The sequence below is a fragment of the Anas platyrhynchos genome, chromosome 10, assembly GCF_047663525.1.
Source record: "Anas platyrhynchos isolate ZD024472 breed Pekin duck chromosome 10, IASCAAS_PekinDuck_T2T, whole genome shotgun sequence".
NCBI classification, from domain to species: Eukaryota; Metazoa; Chordata; class Aves; order Anseriformes; family Anatidae; genus Anas; species Anas platyrhynchos.
The window spans coordinates 10,274,005-10,293,989 of NC_092596.1; the positions used below are offsets into that span (position 1 = coordinate 10,274,005).

Genomic DNA, 19,985 nt, shown 5'->3' on the forward strand with positions numbered 1-19,985 from the left:
TGAACACAACAAGAATCAGTATCTCTGGTCCCTTATAAATTCCTTCATGAAAACCCCATAACTTTGACAAAAACAGAAAAACTTCCACCTACAAACAACAGATCCTCTGCTGCCATGTCTCCAAGAGTCCTGCACTGTCAGTGGACATCTCTGAGCACAAGGAGCAGCCGGCTTTATCCCAATGCATCTGAGCTACTATGACTACAGATATTTTTTTGTTCACCTCTTTTGTAATCCTATCAAACTCCTTACTTCAACAATATAACCACCGGATGCACTGTGCGCTGCAGTACAATATAAAGAAATAATATATCATGGGAATCAGCCTTGGACAAAAATGATGATGGAAGATGCAAAAATATGTTAGATTGAATGATTTTAGGTTGTGTCCTATCTATTGCTTCCTTTTTGCTGCTTGCTTGGTAGTAGCAGTTTATGGAAGAGCTTTGGACAATTCATTCAGCTTTTAAACATCCCTAGAGGTGGCTAGAGCACTGGTAGCTCCTGGACAAACAGCTGTCAGTACCTTCCATATGCACTTCTCACTGCAGGTTTCATGAAATCCCATCAAGACAAAGCCAGGAGAACAACTTCCCTGGAAGAGCTTTACCCACTATATTATTGAGGCCTTGGAGATTAAAAATAAATAAATAAATGGATAAATCCAAAAGATAATTCCTTCACTGCTAGATTTGTAACAGAAGCTGCCCACATCCATCAGATCCCCGGGTATGTATGCAGATGTTTCAGCCATATGCAGCAACATATGGCTCGCTTCTCACAAGAACTAGTCATTTTTGCTGCGTGAGGCTACAAACTCACAAAAAATATAAACACTGAGCATCCCATCCTGCTTAGGACAGAGGGGGCATCTCTGCTGCCTTTATTTCCCCCTGCCAGACTAGCTGCCCACCAGCCAAGCACTATATTAGCTCCTTCTCTCACCCTGGTACAATTCAGGCTCTGCAGCAAACACCTCGCTTCCAGACCAGAGCGGAGGCAGCCCCTGCTCCATCCTTATGGGCTCACTGCAGGGTGTGCTCCACATCCTGCCCGAGGACACCTGGTGACAAAGGACTCAAGGGCATCTCCTCACCTTCACCCCTGGGTCAGGGGACTTTGCTCCACCACGAGGAGCCGCGTTGTTAGCCAACGACATTAGAAGCAGACACCTTTCATCTCAGTCCAGCAGCCCGGTGTTTGATCACAGTGCCTGGTGCCTCTGCTGAAAGAACAATAGGAAAAAATTAAGTGCTGCTCAACCTCCGCTGATCAGATCCCCTCCCTGCCCCAGACATCCCTGTGTCAGAAGGGACTGGTTGCATACAACCTCCTTCCAGACACCCTTAGCAGCAGTGCACATGTGGACAGCCATCAGCTGAACAGCGAGTCTCAAAGCTCCAGGCATTTCTCCCTTCTGATTAGTGACCGGCTTCTGCATTTGTGAAAGTTATTTGTAGGGCAAAGAGATTTTTCTGGATGCCGGAAGAAAAGTCCCTAGCTCAGATGAAATTCAATACAAGCGCATGAGATTGAAAAGGTCACGGTTGTTAGACTGGACAAAATTTAATTCTTTTTGGTTACAACAGCGAGAGAGGGAAAGAGAAGCTTGGGAATTCCAGCCTGACTTGAAGGAAATATGAAAAGAGATATAGAGGATATTTTAATCTTATAAAACAAAAAGCAGATCAGCATGCTTCACAATGTAACATCACAGGGAAGATTATTTTTTGTTGTTGTTGTTTGTTTGTTTACAAAGTTCCCCAAACATAAAAATCAGAATAACTGCTGGGACTAGGCAGGCTTAGCCTAAGAAGCCTGGAGTGGCCACACACCTCACATACACTGGGGAGGACAAAGCCCTTACAGCCAAAAAAGCCTGCCCCAGAACAGTTCGGTGGCTGATCCACTTGGCCCACATTTCTGTGGAGCTGTAACTGAACCACGTAGCTTCAGCCAGGTATAAGTGGGTGGCTTTGACTGATGTGACAAACAACAACCAGCTCCGTCTTAAACTGAAGCTTTTCTGGGTATTTTGATTTGCAAAACAGTTATGATTGAACACGTACCCAACTCTAAAACATTCCTTCAAACTTTGCTTCCCTGGGGCTCAGGGTTGCATTTCCTACTTGCTCTCTCCTAAGTGTCGATGCTTTCCCATACACAAATACAACTTGCACATTCCTTAAGCACAAACCTGTCGTTTGCAGTATAAATATGAACTGGAACATAAATGGAGCACTAAAAAGAATGAACTCTTGAGATTTTAGTTCCTCGAAGTACTGATTTATTACTTCAAAACCGTGGGTACTCTGCTCACAGACAAGTTTCTATCTTCAAATTCCTGTCAAAAGCAGAAATTATTCAATTAATGTGGCTTTCTACAAAGACAGCTATTTCAAACCTCTGCTGGAAATTTATTGAAAGACATGTCAGTGTTTACATGTAGGAGAGAACGTTTGTTTTGGAGGAGAAAAAAAAATCTGAGTTGCAAAGACATGAAAGGATAAAAGCTGTTTATTTTTGGGTTCTGGTTCTCAGTTCCCTGTCTAAATAAGAGACTGCATCTCTAAAGCAAAGCCTGGTTGTGAAGCCCTGAACCTCTGCCCACTCTCCTTCTGATCGCAGCATGAAAAGTAGCTGTGGATGACACAGGGCTGTGAATCAGTACTCTGCTCATTTGAGAGTACAGGAGCAGAAGATTTAGCTCCAGAAACAGAATACCTCTAAGCTAGTGCTACCCCATCCCCGACACCCCTGCTCACTGATATCCAGTTCACTGTGCTTGTCCAAGCCTGACAGCTCCTGCTATGGGGCATAGCAAAAAGCCCTAAGTCACAATAAGTACATTAAGGGTTAAATCATTACACCCTGGAGCTTGAAAATTTGCTTGTGGAGGACTTTGGCCTTGAGGTTATAGTTGCAGTCTCCTCTCCCTGCACCCTGAGGGAGCGGCATCTGCTCTGGATGAAAGCAAAGGAGAGGCTCTAGGTATCAGGGGGAAATTGCTTGTAAAACCAGAGCAACAGCTCGGTGCAAACTGCAGTAGCACTTCGACTCGACCTTGGGACTTAGTAAAATTTGTTTCCATGGTTTGGTATGTTTTGTCCATTATGAGTCCTGAAAAGCCTCAGATACACAACTGTCAACTCAACAAGACAGGAAGGTTATTTCCAAGGGCATTCACAAGCCTCCCCTAGACAGGCGCATGGGAAGAAATTCTTTGCAGCCACCCATGTAACTTCCCAAATAAATAGCACCACTGTGGAGAGAAAACAAACACACACCCTGTGTTTCCATGGCAAGGCAAGTGATATTATACGCCTTTTTTTTCTTGATCCTTCTGATCCTCTCCCAGGTTTAGCTGCTTCACAGCCAACCATATCATATTTTATAGGCACAAATACATCCTCATTTTCTTCACACGGCCTTTCCCCTTTCTCCACCAGCTCACCTGCCTTGCTGCCATCTCTCCCCAGCCTCACACCTTCTCCAGGGCTGCTGCAGGAGGCAGAAGCAGCCCTTCCCTGTGCCCACCATGGGACAGAGCATACAGGGGCCCCAGAAGCGGATGGGGCAAGCAGAGAACAGCACAACCCAGGCTGCCCACCCTACAGCACCTGCTTCTCCCCAGGCCAGCCCCATTAATTGATTTGTTCTCAGCTGCGATGGCAGGCATCGGTTTCTCCTGGCCGGGCTCATTAAGCTGCCATCAGTACCAATTTGCTACCTGCACGCTGCAGGGAGGCTCAGGAGCTCAATGGAGATGTCTGATCGAAAAGAGCTATTGCCAAGCCCGCACAGCTTCCAGGTGCTGACACGCACGTCCCTCCCAGCATTTTATTATTTAAACTATTCCTCTTGTTTATGACCTGGAGGCTTAGCAGTTTATAGTGCTAGATGAAGAATGCCTCCATCTATTGGAAAACAGGGAGGAAAAAATAGCACACATTTCAATTTTCTCCCAGATTCTTCTTGGCATCTCTACAGATGCTTTCTCACTGCAGGTATGTAGTAGGGAAAGTCTAGTTAACTTCATTTTTGCAGGAAGAGCTATTGAAATGAGAGAAAGCAACCTCAGAAGCAAGACCCAGGCCCTGGCCCACGGTCCTCATGGACTTCCCAGCACTGGTGCTCCTCTGGGGTAGCTTCACAAGTGCCACCTTGGCCCTGGTGCCAAGGCACAGCAGCCACAATTGGCCTAAAGCCCACCTCCTACTGGTGCACAACCAACTCCCTATTGCATGCTTACCTGCACAGCTTTTTTTTTGTTGTTGTTACTAAGGATACTGGTAGTAAAGGAAACTGTTTTCAGCCAGAGGACACTGGACAATGCAAGGAGCTGCTATTTCCTTTTCATCCTGCCTACTGCTTTTTAACATGCTGAATCCCAAGCACACAGAAGTGAAGTCTTCATTCCAGGCAGGACAGATACATGACATGTTTCCATGCTTACTGACAACCTTGACACACTGTTAGTGTAATCATTTACATTTTGGCATTCTGGAACAAGAATAAAGCAAGTCAGTGACCCCTACTTGACTCTAAATTGTTTTCTGCCTCGTCACAACACACAGATTTAGAAGGATAATTACCTCATTACTTCTGGATGAAAATCTTGAATTAAGCTCCAAGATCTCCACTGTTTCTCTCTTTGCAACTGAAATCACTCCAGACATACAGCCAGAGAGGGTGATAACAGGAAGGCTTCTCAGGGCTTGTGACAGCACCCTCCCACAGAGAAAAAGTTGAGAACCCGCCCTGGGCAGGCAGAGAGGGCACAGAAGCCCCCCCAGCACAGATGGGGGCTGGAGCCCACCCTAAGGCTGTGGCAGGCACCAGCCCAGCTGCCCTGGGGAGGAGCACAACAAGCTCCTGGATCCCTGAGGCCAGCTCCCAGAAACTGCTGGAGAGACACAGCTTACACACCCTGAACCAGGTTTTCGGCATCACTTCCCACCTTGGGCACATGTATTTTTGGAGACAGATCTCATCCTCTCCATGGGCTCCACGGGCTGGATGCTATCAGCTGAGCTAGTCTGGAGGAGCTGTGCTGAAGGGTGACAAATCGCAAGCTTACAGCACCCCAGATCATCTGGAGAGCCAGGAGTCCCCAAATACCACTAAAACGGGGTAGGGCAGAGCAGCCAGCACAAGCAGCACGCCCTAGAAAGAGGGACTGCAGCCCAGCATGCATTCCTCAACAACTACCCAGGCTCCCAGCTGCCGCTGCTCGAGCAGAGCTACTTCAACAGCAGGCAGCTGGGGAATTGGCTGGGTCCCAAATAGGCCAAATTGGGTCACGGCGTGAGTCACTCCCTGCTAGCCAGGAAGAGGCAGGCATCCTGGGTGTATTTGGGAGCCTGACAGAGGTTAATACCAATGTTATGCTTCAATGTTTGCAGAAAATTCGGTTGTCTCACATGGTCTGCACCTTTCCCACAGAGACTGGAGCTGCCCCATAACCCCAGCCCTTGCTCAGCAGATGCGGTGTAACATCTTGTACCAAGCCACACGATACGTGCCTGTTTGATCTTGCACGTGCTTTTTCCATCCAGTAATCCCCTTTCCTTGGAGTTTCTGCAGTGGGTCATCGCTGGGGACTGTTTGTCCAACCATCCCTTTATCAGCAAGAAAACATCACACGCTCTTGCACGTGTTGTCGAGCGTGTAATCCAACCTGTGCACTCTCCGTCACAGGAGAAGTGCTTGTGGTAACCTCCGCACAGCTTACCACAAGCTCTAGGTCCGGCTGAATACAGAGCTCAGGTACAAACCCACGCTCAGGCTCCTGCCCTCCTGCTTAACACATGACCGTGCATGGTGCTCAGTCTCAGCATCACCATCACTGCCAAAAAGTGCTGAAGATGAAGAGGATGACTCACTAATGGAAATTACTGATAGCCCCAAAATCTGCGCTCCTAACTTCAAAACACAGGAAAGTACAGCACCAGCTGTAGCCTTGCCTGACTCAGAGTTTATAGATGTCCAGTATAATACAGACACACTCCTCTTCATTTTTTCTATCATAATTATAGAGTAATTTGAAAATAATCGAGACACATTTTATTCTAGGCAAAAGCCAGTAGTTTGTATTTATATAAGCAGGTGTTGTGTGTCTTCCAGGACCAAGCTGGCTTCTTCCGTTCGGGCTTTTTCCCAGTAGAAAATATTTCAGTTGCTCTGGATCCACGTGGAGCCAACATTAGCTAGTCCTCTATATTTATGGTGCTTGATTTAGCCCATACCATTATATATTAATGCAGGCTGCCACTTAGCCAAGGCCAAGATTTAAAGTGTTATTGTGTTTTCCTTCGGATGCTAACTCTTCCCCGAGCGTTCTTGCTAGCACTGCACAAATCAGGCAGTTCATCACTTGCAGGCAACGGCGCTCAGGGCTCTGAGGAACTCAGCCACATTTTTTTCAGTCCTGTTTTGTTGTTGTTAGTTTTTTTTTTTATATCTAAGGCATCAAGCAGAGTTGTGGGATACAGCAGAATGTCACTGGGAAATGGGCTCCACTTGCTTTTCTACCAGAAGTTCTTTTGTTTTGCTGTAAGGTCTAATTATCTGTTTCAATTTCACCAGTTACATTCCTGATGAGTGAAAGAAATGAGAAATCTGCACGTTTCATTACACTGTCAGCAATTGAGTCCTGATTAAAATATATCCGTGTTGCAAAACCAGGCTTGCATTGAACCTGTTACTCCTTCAGCTCTCCAAAATGCAACCAAGAAGTGTCCAAGCACAGCTGCCCAAGGAAAACATCTTATGCATTTAAAAATGATGAGCACAACTCTCATGCCCTAAAGCCATCCATTTAAGCAGTTGCTGATCTGCAAATAAAATCCATAATGGCTTTTAAAATGTTGCTCAAATTAGTGCTTAATTATCAGCCCTCCTCTGGGAGGTCAGATTGCGTGTTTATTTAAATGATTCCTTTTGCAAGGCTTTGAATGGCCTGGCAGTCTGGGCTACTGCAGTCAGTGGAAATTTAAGTACTTCTGGAAAACTTCAGCACCTCCATCCACGGAGTGGGAAAAGCAGTGCCAGAGGCTTGCTCTGGGAGGAGTGTATTTGAGTTGCCAACAGCATTACGCCACTTGCCTCTGCCATCCCTTCATAGTAGATGTACAAGGCTACTGACTTAAAACCTCAATTCCCCTTCCTGAGAAGGGAGGAATAAAGCTGGATTTGGAAGAGGAAAAGGGAATTTTTTTTTTCATGAGCTGGCAAGGGGAGCATGGCGCTGAAAACAGAGCCTGTGATTTTGCTGTGTGCTGGTGAAAATTGAGAGGATTGGAGTGTGGTACAGCAGGAGAGGAAACAGCCCAGTCTTTAAGGTTTTCATCAGGAAAACAGCCTTTGCAGATCTTGTGTTACTTCTCCAGTAAGTCAGTGAAGTTCAAACAACTCAAGAAGACACTTCAAGGTGATTACAGAGAACTGAAAATAAATCTGGGAGACTGAGTGAGCCAAGGAAAGAGCCCTCAGATATTCCAGGCTCTGGAGAGGACCCTGCTTTTACCAACAATGTTGCCTGCTCCTTGCCCCACGAGGGTCTGTTGGATCTACAAAGCTCTGAGTTGATGCAGTTTCCATGGGTGCCCTTGACTGAACCCACATTCCTCTCAATGCCAACACACGTGGGAGTGAAGTTTTAAGAGCTATGGCAGCATTTTGGGTGCTAATCTTCGGAAAATGGTCACCTCATAACATTTTCAAAGTCCACCTGGAGCTATCCATTCACTTGAGTAGCTTAAAGTACAGTGTGTATTCCAATTTTATGCTGCATCTATATCAATGTGTGTAAAATACCTGTGTAGCAACTGCTGTGATTATTCTGCACGCTAGTTAGTCTATATTTAACATAAAACTAAAAAAGGTTCCAAGAGGACTCGGAGACGTGTCTCATAGCAAAATTATTTTGTGTGACTCACATTTATTCAAATTAAACACAGAAATAAAGTCAAGAAAGTAATCAAAATCATATTTAGTGGGCTCTCAGGTGATTAACCAACATATTCAGAGCCAAACTTCTCTATCAGTCTCTTAACTGGTTCGTTAGTTTCTCTTGGCATGAACAATTTTACAAACCTCTAGCTGACCTTGACATTTGAGAAAAGTGAATTCTGACAATACCTTGATTTATACCAGGGAAAACTTACTTGCCAGTGAGCAATTTGAAGTAGGGATTCAAATATTGTTTCTTTTGTATTTTTCTTGAACCAGAATGAAAGAATAAAAACATCGCTATACACATGCAGAGCCTTCAGTTCTATGAAGTTGAAATTGTTATGAAATTAAAAAAAAAAGAATACTAAGGATTTAAATGGATTTGTTTTCTTGCAAACCACTTACTTTTGAATGACTTCATTACGAAACTTCACAACCAGATGCTGTGTTTTACAGAACACAGCATCTTAGGTACTTGTACCCTTGATCAACGCTCAGTAACTTTCTTCAGACTTTGGGACTAAACACAGGACAACAGCCCTGCCCACAAAATTAAGTCAATACTGAAGTATTTTGCAAAATTAGGATCCAAGTCCTACAGCTGTTCAGTTTCTGCTTGCATAATTTCTGACCAAATCCTGACAAATCTGACCATCACTATTTTCATGATCTTATATTAGTTATATTACTTTGAAAATGTAAAACCATCTTATATTAGTTTCTCATAAATATAAATTGTATTAAAAAGCCAAGCCCTTCACTTCAGTTAAGGATTCTAAGTGACAGTATTACGCTGCCCGATCTCATCACTTACAAAAATCCAGATACTTACGAGCAAGAAAATCATTAAGAACATCATAGATCATACACCACCAGCCTAATAAACACAGTAAGAAGCAGAAAGCACATTTCATCACAGTAATAACCCAGCTACAATTTCAAGGACAGTGTATGAGTGGAGGTGGGATTATTTCTACCTTGATTTTGGTACTTCCACATCTGTTCTACCCATGTGCAGCTGCACTGCCCCATCCCAGCACGAAGGAAGATGCTTTTTGCCTCCTGCCTCCCTCCAAGCAGGGCTTGCTTTCTTTTCAAGTCTACAGCAACCCCCTCAATGACCTGTGACAGTATCCCTATGTGCCATTGCCCTGACCTTGCTGCAGGAGAGCTTTCTTGGAATATTTCTGAATACTTGGGGCCAAGCGAGGATGTACAAGGGCAGACTGGCTTAGGGCACACAGCTCCTTTCTCTTTCATGTTTGTGGCATGTGCTGGAGGGATGCACATCAGCTTTCCTTGGCTGTGTGAGACGAAGGGCAGCCTGTCAAGTGAAGGATTTTGGATGTTGGCATCATGAAGAAAAGGAGGAATATCGCAATGGAAAGGCTACTATGAATTGTTTTGAATGCACTGCAGCCCTTCGTAAAGCTCACCGGTCCCAAAATGTGTTTCAGATCCTTTGAATCAAAACCAGCAGTTAAAGAGCTTTATTTTTTGAGTCATTCCTGTAATGGAAAATACATATGTTTACCCAGACAAAGCTGTAAGAAATATTGCTAACATACTTATTAAGTTTAGCTACGTGAGCCTTTAATTAAAGCAGAAAACTGATAATTTTCGGAGAGCAACGAAGCAGAAATACGCGAAAGACCTTTCTCTTCCGAGCACACTGCAAACTAAAGGATTGCAACAACACATTCATCCCTACGGGCAAACAAAAATATCACTATGAGCTATGATGTGAACTATTCCACAGGAAACACACTGCAAGGGTCAACCTAGTCTATCTGGAAAGAGATTTATACTTTAATAAGCTACTTAAGGCAGAAAGAGGCTCTCTCTGGAGGCCAGTTTTGAACCCCCCTACTGGGATTCACCCCTACTGGGGAGCACTTATGGACACTGCTAGAGCCAGCAGCCATAAATATAGGAAAAATAAGCCGTTTTGTTTGCTTTGTGTGTCTCTGAGCCAGTAACACAGCCCCTGCTGATCACTGGGAGCTAGGTGTGGAGGAGCACTGCTGGTATGTCTGGGCCAGGCTAATCTCCTGCAAGAGGAAAGGGAACAAAAGCTGTAGGAAATCTCTCCAGCTCAAAGAGTTAGGTGCATGCAATAGGTTTCTTTGGTGCTGCTGTAATAAATTATAAAGACCACATTCTCATTGCACCGATGAAGAGGATTTCTTTTCTGAAATTATTATTGCTGGACAGTTTCATTTTGCTGTAACAAATCACCCCATGGTAGATAGAGTAAGGAATATCTGCTGGATAATTTCTCTTTCACAGAACTGTTTGGAATAATTTTGAACAAGAGTTTCCAGTTCAGAGCGACGAAGTGTTCAGACTGAATTCAAACATGAATCATTTTTATATCATTCTTAAGCCTTTTGAAGAACACTCATGAAAAAAACTGACTGATGTGCTCACACCTAGCCAGGATGATCATGTTCTCACTTATCAGCACCCAGTACGATTCCAGTAAACACACACAAAAAAAAAAAAAAAAAAAAAGGAAATGCATGGGGTAAGTCGTGCTTTGTTTCCTCAGTTCACACCTGGTGAGTGACCTAGCCCCCACCCCAAGCCCACTTTGGAAAGGAACTTGGGCCATAGATACCTACCAGGGCATGTTCCCCCTGCTAGCAACTTATTTTGGAAAACTAGACAAAAAAACAAACAGAGAAGCCCCCTTCCACATGGACCAAATGCCTGACTGCTTCCACGGAGCAGCCATCCTCGTAGCATCCCCTCTTCATCATTCATTTCCTGTAAGCCCTTTTCATAAGCAGATGGAAAATGAGAAAAATAGCCAAGTGCAGCTTGACAGTGCAAGAGCTTATTAAAAATGATGAGAAGGTTACAATGTAAGACACCTTATTAAAGAGAAGGGACATGTCCTTTTGGGAGCCTGCCACTGCTCCTGATTCGTCAGCACATTTCCTCTTCCTAAAGCAAACTATCCCAGCTCTCCTCAGCAGCACTCAGTGAACAGCGACAGCAAAGGGTGGCTTGATTCATCGCACAAAGGTGGAAAACGAGTTCCTCACACTGTGCTTAGCACTGCACGGGACATTAACTGAACAAATCCGGGTAAGTTGCAGCTCAGCAGAATGGGAAGCACCCAAAAAATGGCACACACAATGTGCTCTTGTAAGGAATTGTCCAGGAGATGCCAGGCAGGACTTGAAGCTGGATTTTCCATCTGTGACCTGACATTTTCATGGCCACAGGAGTCAGACCCCAGCTCAGTCCAGGTGGCCTGAGCTGCCCCAAAGCAACCAGGATGCCCAAAGCACCCAGCCCTGCAGCAGGGGATGTTCATCAGCCTGCTGCATGCTTCTGCACAGTGATCCTGCTGAGCAACTTGCTGCTCCCAAGGGATTTCAAAGGTTACTAATTCTGCAAAAACCTGCCTCAAAAACCCTTTCTGATACCCTCAAACAGGATTAGCTTCAATGGAGTGCCATCGTATCACCTCCCCTGCCTGAACTTCAGGCAGCGCAGCTCGCATCTGCCTCGGTTTAGCAGGGCTGTTGGTTCCTGTTATTAACATAACACCTTAACCTTTCCCACCAGCTATTTTTCAATAACTTTGATTTCATTTATTTTTTTTCCTTAAGCCTACGCCAGGTTTTATTACTTCTTTCTACTCTCATAACTGCAGGTTAAATACCTCCTATGAAAATCAGGCTATAGATCACAGAGCAGAATCACTCCAAGTTATCAGGTACTGTACTCGATCAGCTGAACACTGACATATGCTTTGCAACAGATTAGTCCCCATAAATTTTAATCACTCCAAATTAGAATAACGCTAAGCTGGCTTCAGGATCTGGCTCCGCTGTGTGAGAGGGACATTTAAAAGCAGAGTTTGAATGGTGTATATGTTTTAGAAGGGCTGTTTGGAAAGGGTGAATTACAGCCCCTTCCTCAATTTAAAAATGCTGTCTCCCAGCTAGAGAGGGAAGGAATGGGAGGGGGTTTGACATATAAAATGCAGCTAAAGATGTACAATATAAGCAAGCTCAGCAGCAGGTCCTCTAGTGCCTGACGGTACGTTTCAGCAAATGACTTTAAGCAAAGTTTTGTCCCTTTTGCTAGATCAAGTCCAGCCACAAGACTAATCCTGCTGAGAAAAATCCCGTTCAGAGAACTAACCTATGGGCAAATGACAGCAGCACAGTCACTGCCAGCACCACAACAGGACCTCTCAGCTGCAGAGCCTGGCAGCTGGGTATCTTCTACAGGTGCCCGGACCTGGCTTTTCTGCCAGGGCACTGCCAACAGGATCCCGAGAGGCTGTGCAAATATTCCCAGCCTCTGTGCAGCTGCCAACAGCAGCGTTACGCGCTGTTTGATGACCTGATGTTATTGTTTTACCTTGCAGCGTTGCTTGAGAGCCAACAGAAACCACTGGCGGATGGCCACATCACATGTCCTCGGTGTCCCAAACACGAAATCAGGCTGATTGCCACGGGGTTCTCTTGCTTTGAACATAGTCTCAGCAGTGGTAAGCATTACTTGAGGTTTCCCAGTGACTGCTTTTAAGTCCTATCACCTCTCAGACATGCAAAAAATAATACCTGAGTTTGAAAAGGCACTGATCTTCTCTGACATTCATACATACACCATCTAAAAGTATCAGAGTTTAGTCTTAGGTTATTATATTGTATTTTTCAAAGCCTTCAACTCAGTAGAAACAACTGTAACTTCAGGAATACAGAGACAGTAAATCTGTACGGATACCACGTTATTACTACTACATAAAACTCAGAGCCCTTAAGTCCCTGAAGTGTGCACAGGACAGGACTGCCAGCGTGAGCCGGAGCCCAACACAGTGCAGCACCCCAAAAGGGTTGTGCCAGTTTGTGGCACCTCCTGCTGGGGTGGAAGCTCAGTTTCAGGGATCGTGTGTTGGATGTTTAAGCTTTCGCTGTGACGTGGCAGAAACGTGCATCTCTTCTGCCAGCACACCGCAGTTACTGTACAACCAGCTGAGTGGCAGCTGCTCACAAAAACATGCTATCACTCACAAGCCTGTGGTCTCGTGCATTACTGTGTAAGAGAGTGCTGTGACAGATGAATGAGACTTTTTGCAGTATTTCTGTTCAGTTAGGCAAGTATCGGGTGCCAAAATGAGGTGCTTCCAGCACTGCAGCCATTCCGGGACAGCCCCTCCAGCTGCATTTTTGCATTTACAGCAAACACAAAAAATGTGGCCCCATATGGGCAGCTTGCTGCTTGCCATATTTAACATTTACTATTAAAACACCATGAAAAACAAGACTTCTGCAATGTAAACCTGTGGCTTTCCTCATCCTGGTCTGTTCTTTTGTTTCTTGCCCAGTCCCTGCCTTGACGTGTTTGTGGTGCTGCTCGTTCGCAGCCTCTCCCTCTCCCTGCAGCACACCCACACCCTGCTCATCACTCACCTGATGTCAGTCTCCATCCCACAAGGCTTAAATCATTAATAAGTCAACTGCCCACAAGAGTACGCTGGCATGCCGTGCTCTCAGCTTTCAGCAGCTGCTGCATTTTGTGTGGAGCAGATGAAAGCTGGAGGAAGACTTAAGCTCAGATCTTCTGCGTCCCAGAGGCAATCACAGAGCTACCTGCTAGTGCGGGATGGTGTCAGTGTGCCTCCTGTTCTTCCCCTCACCATCTTGTGATATTAGCTTTTGATAAAAACAAGTAATACATGAAAAACAAAACATTTTTTAGTAGAAAAAATATGGTTACACTGCTTTAGCTGAGCGGGGAACCTGTACGCGCACCCACTTCTCAGGAAGTCTTACCCCATATGCCCACTGCTCATTAAAAGGGCACAGACCCAAATCTCAGCTGTTCCCTGCCTGCTCTTCACTCCCCATAATGTGAGGAGCCACGTCTGGGACTGCCCAGGTGCCTGTGGGTCCTGCTCACCTCTGCTGCTCAGCCAGGGGGACGAAGCAGCTGCACCAGGGACCTGCAGCTGCCCGTGCTCAGCCAGACACACTGTCTATGAGGCTAGAGGGAATTCAGCACGACATCCCCTCCCTGCAGCTTTCTGTCCCAGCCCAGGGCACGCAGTTTGCTCTGACAAAAGCAAGCTCCTTGCTTCAAGCTGCAGTGAATCTCTCAGCAGGTGCTGGCTGCAATCCTGCTAGAGGTGGATCCTTGCATGGATTAGGAAACACCCCTGCAGCAGGGCCACACAGCTATCTTCTGCTCTCCCACATCCCAAAAGACTCTCTGGGGGGCAGTTATCAGCCTCAGACCTGCCGTTTGCCAACAAACCTTGCTGCTCCACTGCACAGATGTGCTGACATTGCTCTAAAATAAACAAAAATAAAGTCTGATTTGTTTTCTAACTGCTAAACTAGCTACTTTTTAGAGTTGGCTGCTGGTTTTCCATAAAATCCAACCTGTCTAGGTGTCAATACTGGAAAAAAAAGTCATCCTCCCAGATGATGTTCAAGGTGACCAGCACACGGAGAAATCCCCTCCCCGAGCTAAAGCACTGCCTAGCTTTTGCAGCGACCCCCCCACGTCTGCCAAGCACCGACCACTCAGGCACTAGGATGCTTGGAGTGGGAACAGGTTTTCCGACCCTATCACATTTGAGACTTTGAAGATTTTCCATATTCTAGAACAGAAGACAGTCAAAAACTTCTGTATGCTGAAAATGTCAAAAAGTCAGAGCCCGGGACTGATTCATTCCAACTGAAGCACTGAAAAATGATTGAACCTTTTGATTTTGACCTTGAAAGCCTTCTGCAACACAAACACTGCCAGGGAAACATTTTTCTTACTTCAAAGGCCAAAACATGATTATTTCCATGATTTCAAAACAATTTTTAGTTTAAAAAGCTGCCGTTTTCCTTACACACCATCTTGGTTTTGAAAAACTTGGCATTCACTAATGCTATTTTTTTTTCCAAATTTCTTTATCATTCAAATGTTAATAAAACCAAATAGCTCACAAGCTTTATTTTTAGCTTACAGAGATTAAACATCCTTCACATTAATGGCTCTTCTAATGTTTTACTTCAGTTCATTCATTTCCCTCACCCAGTGAATAGCAGACTTCTCAGAAATCAACACAGCTCGTTAGAAAAAAGACAAAGTGCCCATTAAATTATCAAGTGCCTTTCTCATCAGAGCACAGCCATCATTCTCTGCAAAGGAAAAATGGAGATTAATTGACTCCCTAGTAAAAGCAATGTTTAGACAGATGGCACTAGGAAACATCCGACTGGTATTCCTTAAATTGCCACGTTTAAGTGATGGGGATGTTTTGGGAAAGCAAGTAGGGGAAGTGTCAGTCCTGTCCCTTCGTCTCAGGCTGAAGCAGGGACAGCTGTGTCCCACCAGCCACTGTGTGCTACTTGTTCATCCAACAACCAAAGATGCTGCAGAGATAAACTGAACTATAAAACAGGAAAATTAAAAAAAGAAATGTTACTATCAACTTTTCCAGGTTAAAAAGGCACATATATAAAGCAAATATCAATACTACTGTCATTAATAGAGTTTTGTGGCAGAAAAACTTATTTGCTTCAGTACTTTTGTCTCATCTTCATTACTTCAGTATTTGAGTTTTATATGTAAACGAAGATTAACTTACACACTCAATTTGCATAAAAAAGAACAAAAGTAAATCCTGAATAATTTTAGGCCTGTGACCTTTGGAAACATGCAGATAGTGGTGGTCACCTCCAGAACTATTTTCAATGATAAAAAAAAAAAATGGAAGATGTTCCTCTACGTTACTTTTCTTTTAATAACCTTTTCAGGGCAGGAGTGATCCCAGGCCATAAACTATTTAGACTTAGCCTTGCTAGGAAACCAAGTGGCAGAACTGGTGCCAACCACAGAGGAACATGAAGGCTTCAGGATTGTGGCCACCGTGCCCCTCTTCTGCAGCACTTCACAGCAGAAGCTGCCACAAGAGTACATCAAACAGCCAGCACACCCCTTTGGTCTGCCTCCCAAAGCAGAGAGAAAATCCTGCAAAGGGGATTTTAAGAGAGCTGGAATCAGCAACGCGATGTGACCACTTCGGCAAGCGCCAGAGCTCTGCTGTGAGGGCGCAAACAAGAGGGGCACCACACGCTCTGCCCCATGATGGAGCAGGCATTGGCACAGCAGGCAATGCAGAAGCTACTGACATTAAAGAAACTTCCCTCCCTCAGGGAATCTGCCCCAGCTGCAGTGAAATACTGGAGTAGGCTAAAATACCTGCACAGAAGGCTTGCAATATTCAATTCCTTGCTTCGCCCTATATACAAAGGGTCCATTCACATCAGTAGTTGCAGACACTGGGTTAGAGACAGCAGGGACCTGACATCCAGGCTGCTTTCCTTGTCCCAAGCCCTGAGGGGGGAACATCTGCCAAAGTGCTTTTATATTTCCCCTTAAACAGGCGCTCTCCCTGCCTGTGACAGCAGCGACAAACCCCAGAAGTGCCATCTGTTCCTCTAGATGGGCAACAGCAGCACCAATCGCACCACAGCAGTTGGAGCCCTTAATAAATACGCTACCCAGTTTTCCTAAATACTGGGGCTGGGCCTAGACTTGGAATTGCTATTCCAGGTGGATTTATTGATATATGTGTTGCACCAACTGCTGGCCTTCAGTGATGAGCAAAGGCTGATCCAACTGGTGGTACTACAGCATTAACCCAGGCCTGCAAGGAGCCCTAAGAGCTCTGCTAAAATTTTGCCTTCGTTCCCAAATCTTGCCTGGAAACCACATATCTTTGGGATCCGGGTCCCAAAGGCAGAGCACACAGCCAGCCCCACAGCTCCTGACTGCTGAGGGCTGGCTGTTCGCCTTGCTTTGCTGACAGATGGTGCCTCGAGTGCCTGAAATAGATAAGGTTTTGTTGCCTAAGCTGAGAATGCTGGCATGAGCCCTTCAGATAAGAGAATACCTGCACAGGGGGCTGCATTATCAGCATGTTTTTAAGACACTGCAGATTACCAGGGAAAAGGGGGGGCTTTAAGGGGAGGCATTTCATTGATTTTAGAGGGCATTGCTGAACAGGGCTCACTCCCATCCAACAGACACTGAGCAGGGAAGGTTACACGAGCACATGGGGGCTGCGAGGGGGTGTATCCACCCGGTCTGCTCAGTAACAGAGCCACCAGATCAGCCTTATTACTGTTTTAGTCAATAAACCCCACTGGGTGAAACTATGTGGATGTTTATTACGACTAATATTTGACAGAATGAAATTAGCACATAGATGCTCTTATGTTGGTTAATGAGGTCTGAAATATAACACTATAAATCATCAACAACAGCCATCTGCTGACAGACACATGAAAAGCAAAGCAGGTGATTATAGCACAGCCACATCACTGCGGTGCCAACAGTTTAAAATAGCAGCCTACCTCCCCACAGCACACCAGGGGGGAGATTAGGAAACAAGCAGTTTTCCCTTGCAAGCAGACATCCTGGGAGGAAGCTGGAGCGAAGCACAGAGCTGCTGAAGGGATTGAGCCTTCCACCCCATCCCAATGCAGCCTTAAGTGCCCTTGGATCACCAGTGGATAGGAAAGGTCTGGTTACATCATCCCTTCCTCTGACAAAATAAAATGAAGATGCGGCTGCTGTTAAAGGGTCTAGATCTGGGTTTAGTGTCAAGCAAAGTCTTTGGGTGTTTCCAGCCCAGACTGGGCAAATGCTGCAGTTGTATTGTGCCCAAGTTGGTATCAGTGAAAGTAAAGGAAAAATTTACAACCAGTTTGAAATTGTTGAACAATTATGAAAAATACAGTATTAATTAGTAGTATTTATTATCCAGAGTTCCTAATTCCCATGGTGATGAGGCAATCAGGCTTTCCAAACATATATTCATTTTCATCCAAGGTCTATAGTAAAACATAGGGCTGAGTAAATGACTCAAGTACAGCGATTTATGTTTACTGTCCCATATTTTTTATTTAGCAAGTAAATCTACTTGGGAGACCACCGCAGGTAGCAGGAGGTGAGCATAGGGGAGGCATCACAAAATCTGTCTGTATGGATGGATTACAGCAGCAAGCACTCACACTCTGCAAACAGATCTCCTAGTAGCTGGGCTCAGTTTATGGGCACACATCTCCTGCTTTATTACCCAATTCACAGCCCATTTCAGTGCAGGGGAGAAGTGCCAGGCCTCTGGTTATGAACACAGACATCACCTGGGTGGTATCTGCCTGCTCTACAGCCCTCTCCTCCCAGAGAGCATCCCCAGCTCTTGATGGAGCATAAATGAGCACCTCCTTACCTGTCTTGAGGAGCAGAATATTCTCTGAAAGCTACCAGTATATTGCAGACAACTGAAATATGACCAAGTGCTGTACAAAAACGATGGCCCTAAGTCTTTTCTCTTTGCTGCATGATCGCTTCACAGTATAACAGCATATACTCTAAATTATCCTATGATGGGGTTCTAAAGTATAAGCTTTTTTTTTTTTGTATCCCACTACAATCTGCTGTACTTCTGTGGTTTTGGCTTCCATTTTAAAACTTTGTTTGTTTGTTTTCCTAACCTATGCAAATTCAGTGCTTTTCATTCACCTCACCTCCGCCATTTCCATGTTTACGACCACCCTTCACCAGCACAAGATTCATTTAGCGTGGTAACATTTTTTCCACAATAGCAAGTTACATCTGCAACACTTGAAGTCTCTAAGAACCACCAAGTTACAGCAACACCTGTGAATAATGCCCCTGCTCAGGAAACTGCATTAGACAGCAAACCAAACATAATCTGTCATGCAAGGGTCTTGGTCTGTACTCCTTCTCTGAGGACTTTGTGAAGCTCACTTTCTTACATATGCCTCACTGGAATTAATTTTAGATGACTTATCTGGATCAGTGACCAAAAGGTTCACAAAAAGCCAGCATGAAAGCATGGAAATAGTCAACTGCGATGAAAGAAGAAATTCAGGGAGCTGCTTTGATCAGCACTAACAGGTAGAAATTGAAAATCAACACTAGCAATTACAGCAACCCCCAGCAACGTTGACCCTATAGTTGGCCTTTAGTGTACAATTGTTTATCCTATGCCAGCAAGAGAAAGCTGGCCAGACTTTTCACATGAACTGCCATAGGAGAACAAGAAACCTGAGAGGAACACAAAAGTTTGTGACAAATGCAAAGCCACCAGGGAAGAGCAGAACTCCAGGAAGAGCTGCAGCAGACCAGGCACGTTGCTCTTGGCTTGTGTAATGCACCTTGCTTTAGCCAAGGGACTGTTGAAAACTAGGGAAAATCAGCATGGAAGGTGTTTGATAAAGGAGGTTTGTGTTCTGACAGGTTCGTTTTGTTAAAACGTGGCCCTCAAAGACTTCTGGGCCATAGAAAGAATCTAGCTTGTAATTCTGGGATGTGTTTGGACTCCATGTGGTCAAGGCACTGTCAATGATGGCAGGAAACATCTGGAGACAGCTGGGCACTAGTTCTAAATAGGAGGCACAGAGCGAAGAATAATCTAACATCACATTTCTTTTATGTCTAGATCTCAAAATACCTTGCAACACAAAACATAATGGATTTTGCTCAGCCGCCTACCTGGCTGATAAAACAACATCTCTTCTAATAGACAAAGTGCAGCACTGACTTTCCTGCTGCAGTCACTGTGCTTGATAGGGATAGTGATATAGCACAAGATTAACCTGCAAACATTCACTGCATATCTGTTAACGCAAATAAACCACACCTTGTAGTCACCCCATGGACAAGATTACATCTGCAAAGACCTGTAGGATTTGAAATCATTTCCACATCTCATAGTCTACAAATGCAATGTGTTTCTAAGTTAGTCTTGTCACAGAAAGCAGACATACTGTGAAAAGAAGTGGCAGCCTGCCCCACTTATTTTTAGAGAACTAAAAAAGGAAAAACTTTCCTTGATGTAAAATTTTGGGGAAAACTCTGCCCAGTTCCTACAACTGGGATGCTTTTAATGCAAACCATCCTTGTCTGGCAGCAGTCTCCTGCCTGCTGTCAAGTGTTTGGGAAGTGCCCCCATGTCCCCAGTCCTTACAGAAGTC

At 44.9% G+C, this 19,985-nt stretch overlaps 1 long non-coding RNA gene across 9 annotated transcripts in view; it reads right to left on the bottom strand.

Annotated features, from left to right (window-relative positions):
• LOC106017391 (uncharacterized) overlaps nt 1-19,985 on the bottom strand; it is an 88,838-nt gene that overhangs the window by 19,539 nt on the left and 49,314 nt on the right. For 6 of the 9 annotated variants that reach the window (XR_011811608.1, XR_011811612.1, XR_011811610.1 and 3 more), the window contains one exon: nt 1,097-1,225. This is a non-coding gene — a long non-coding RNA (uncharacterized lncRNA). Of the gene's footprint in view, nt 1-1,096; nt 1,226-1,330; nt 1,466-2,197; nt 2,345-4,595; nt 5,580-19,985 lie in introns of those variants that run through there. The other 3 variants (XR_011811609.1, XR_011811613.1, XR_011811611.1) reach the window with 3 other exon arrangements.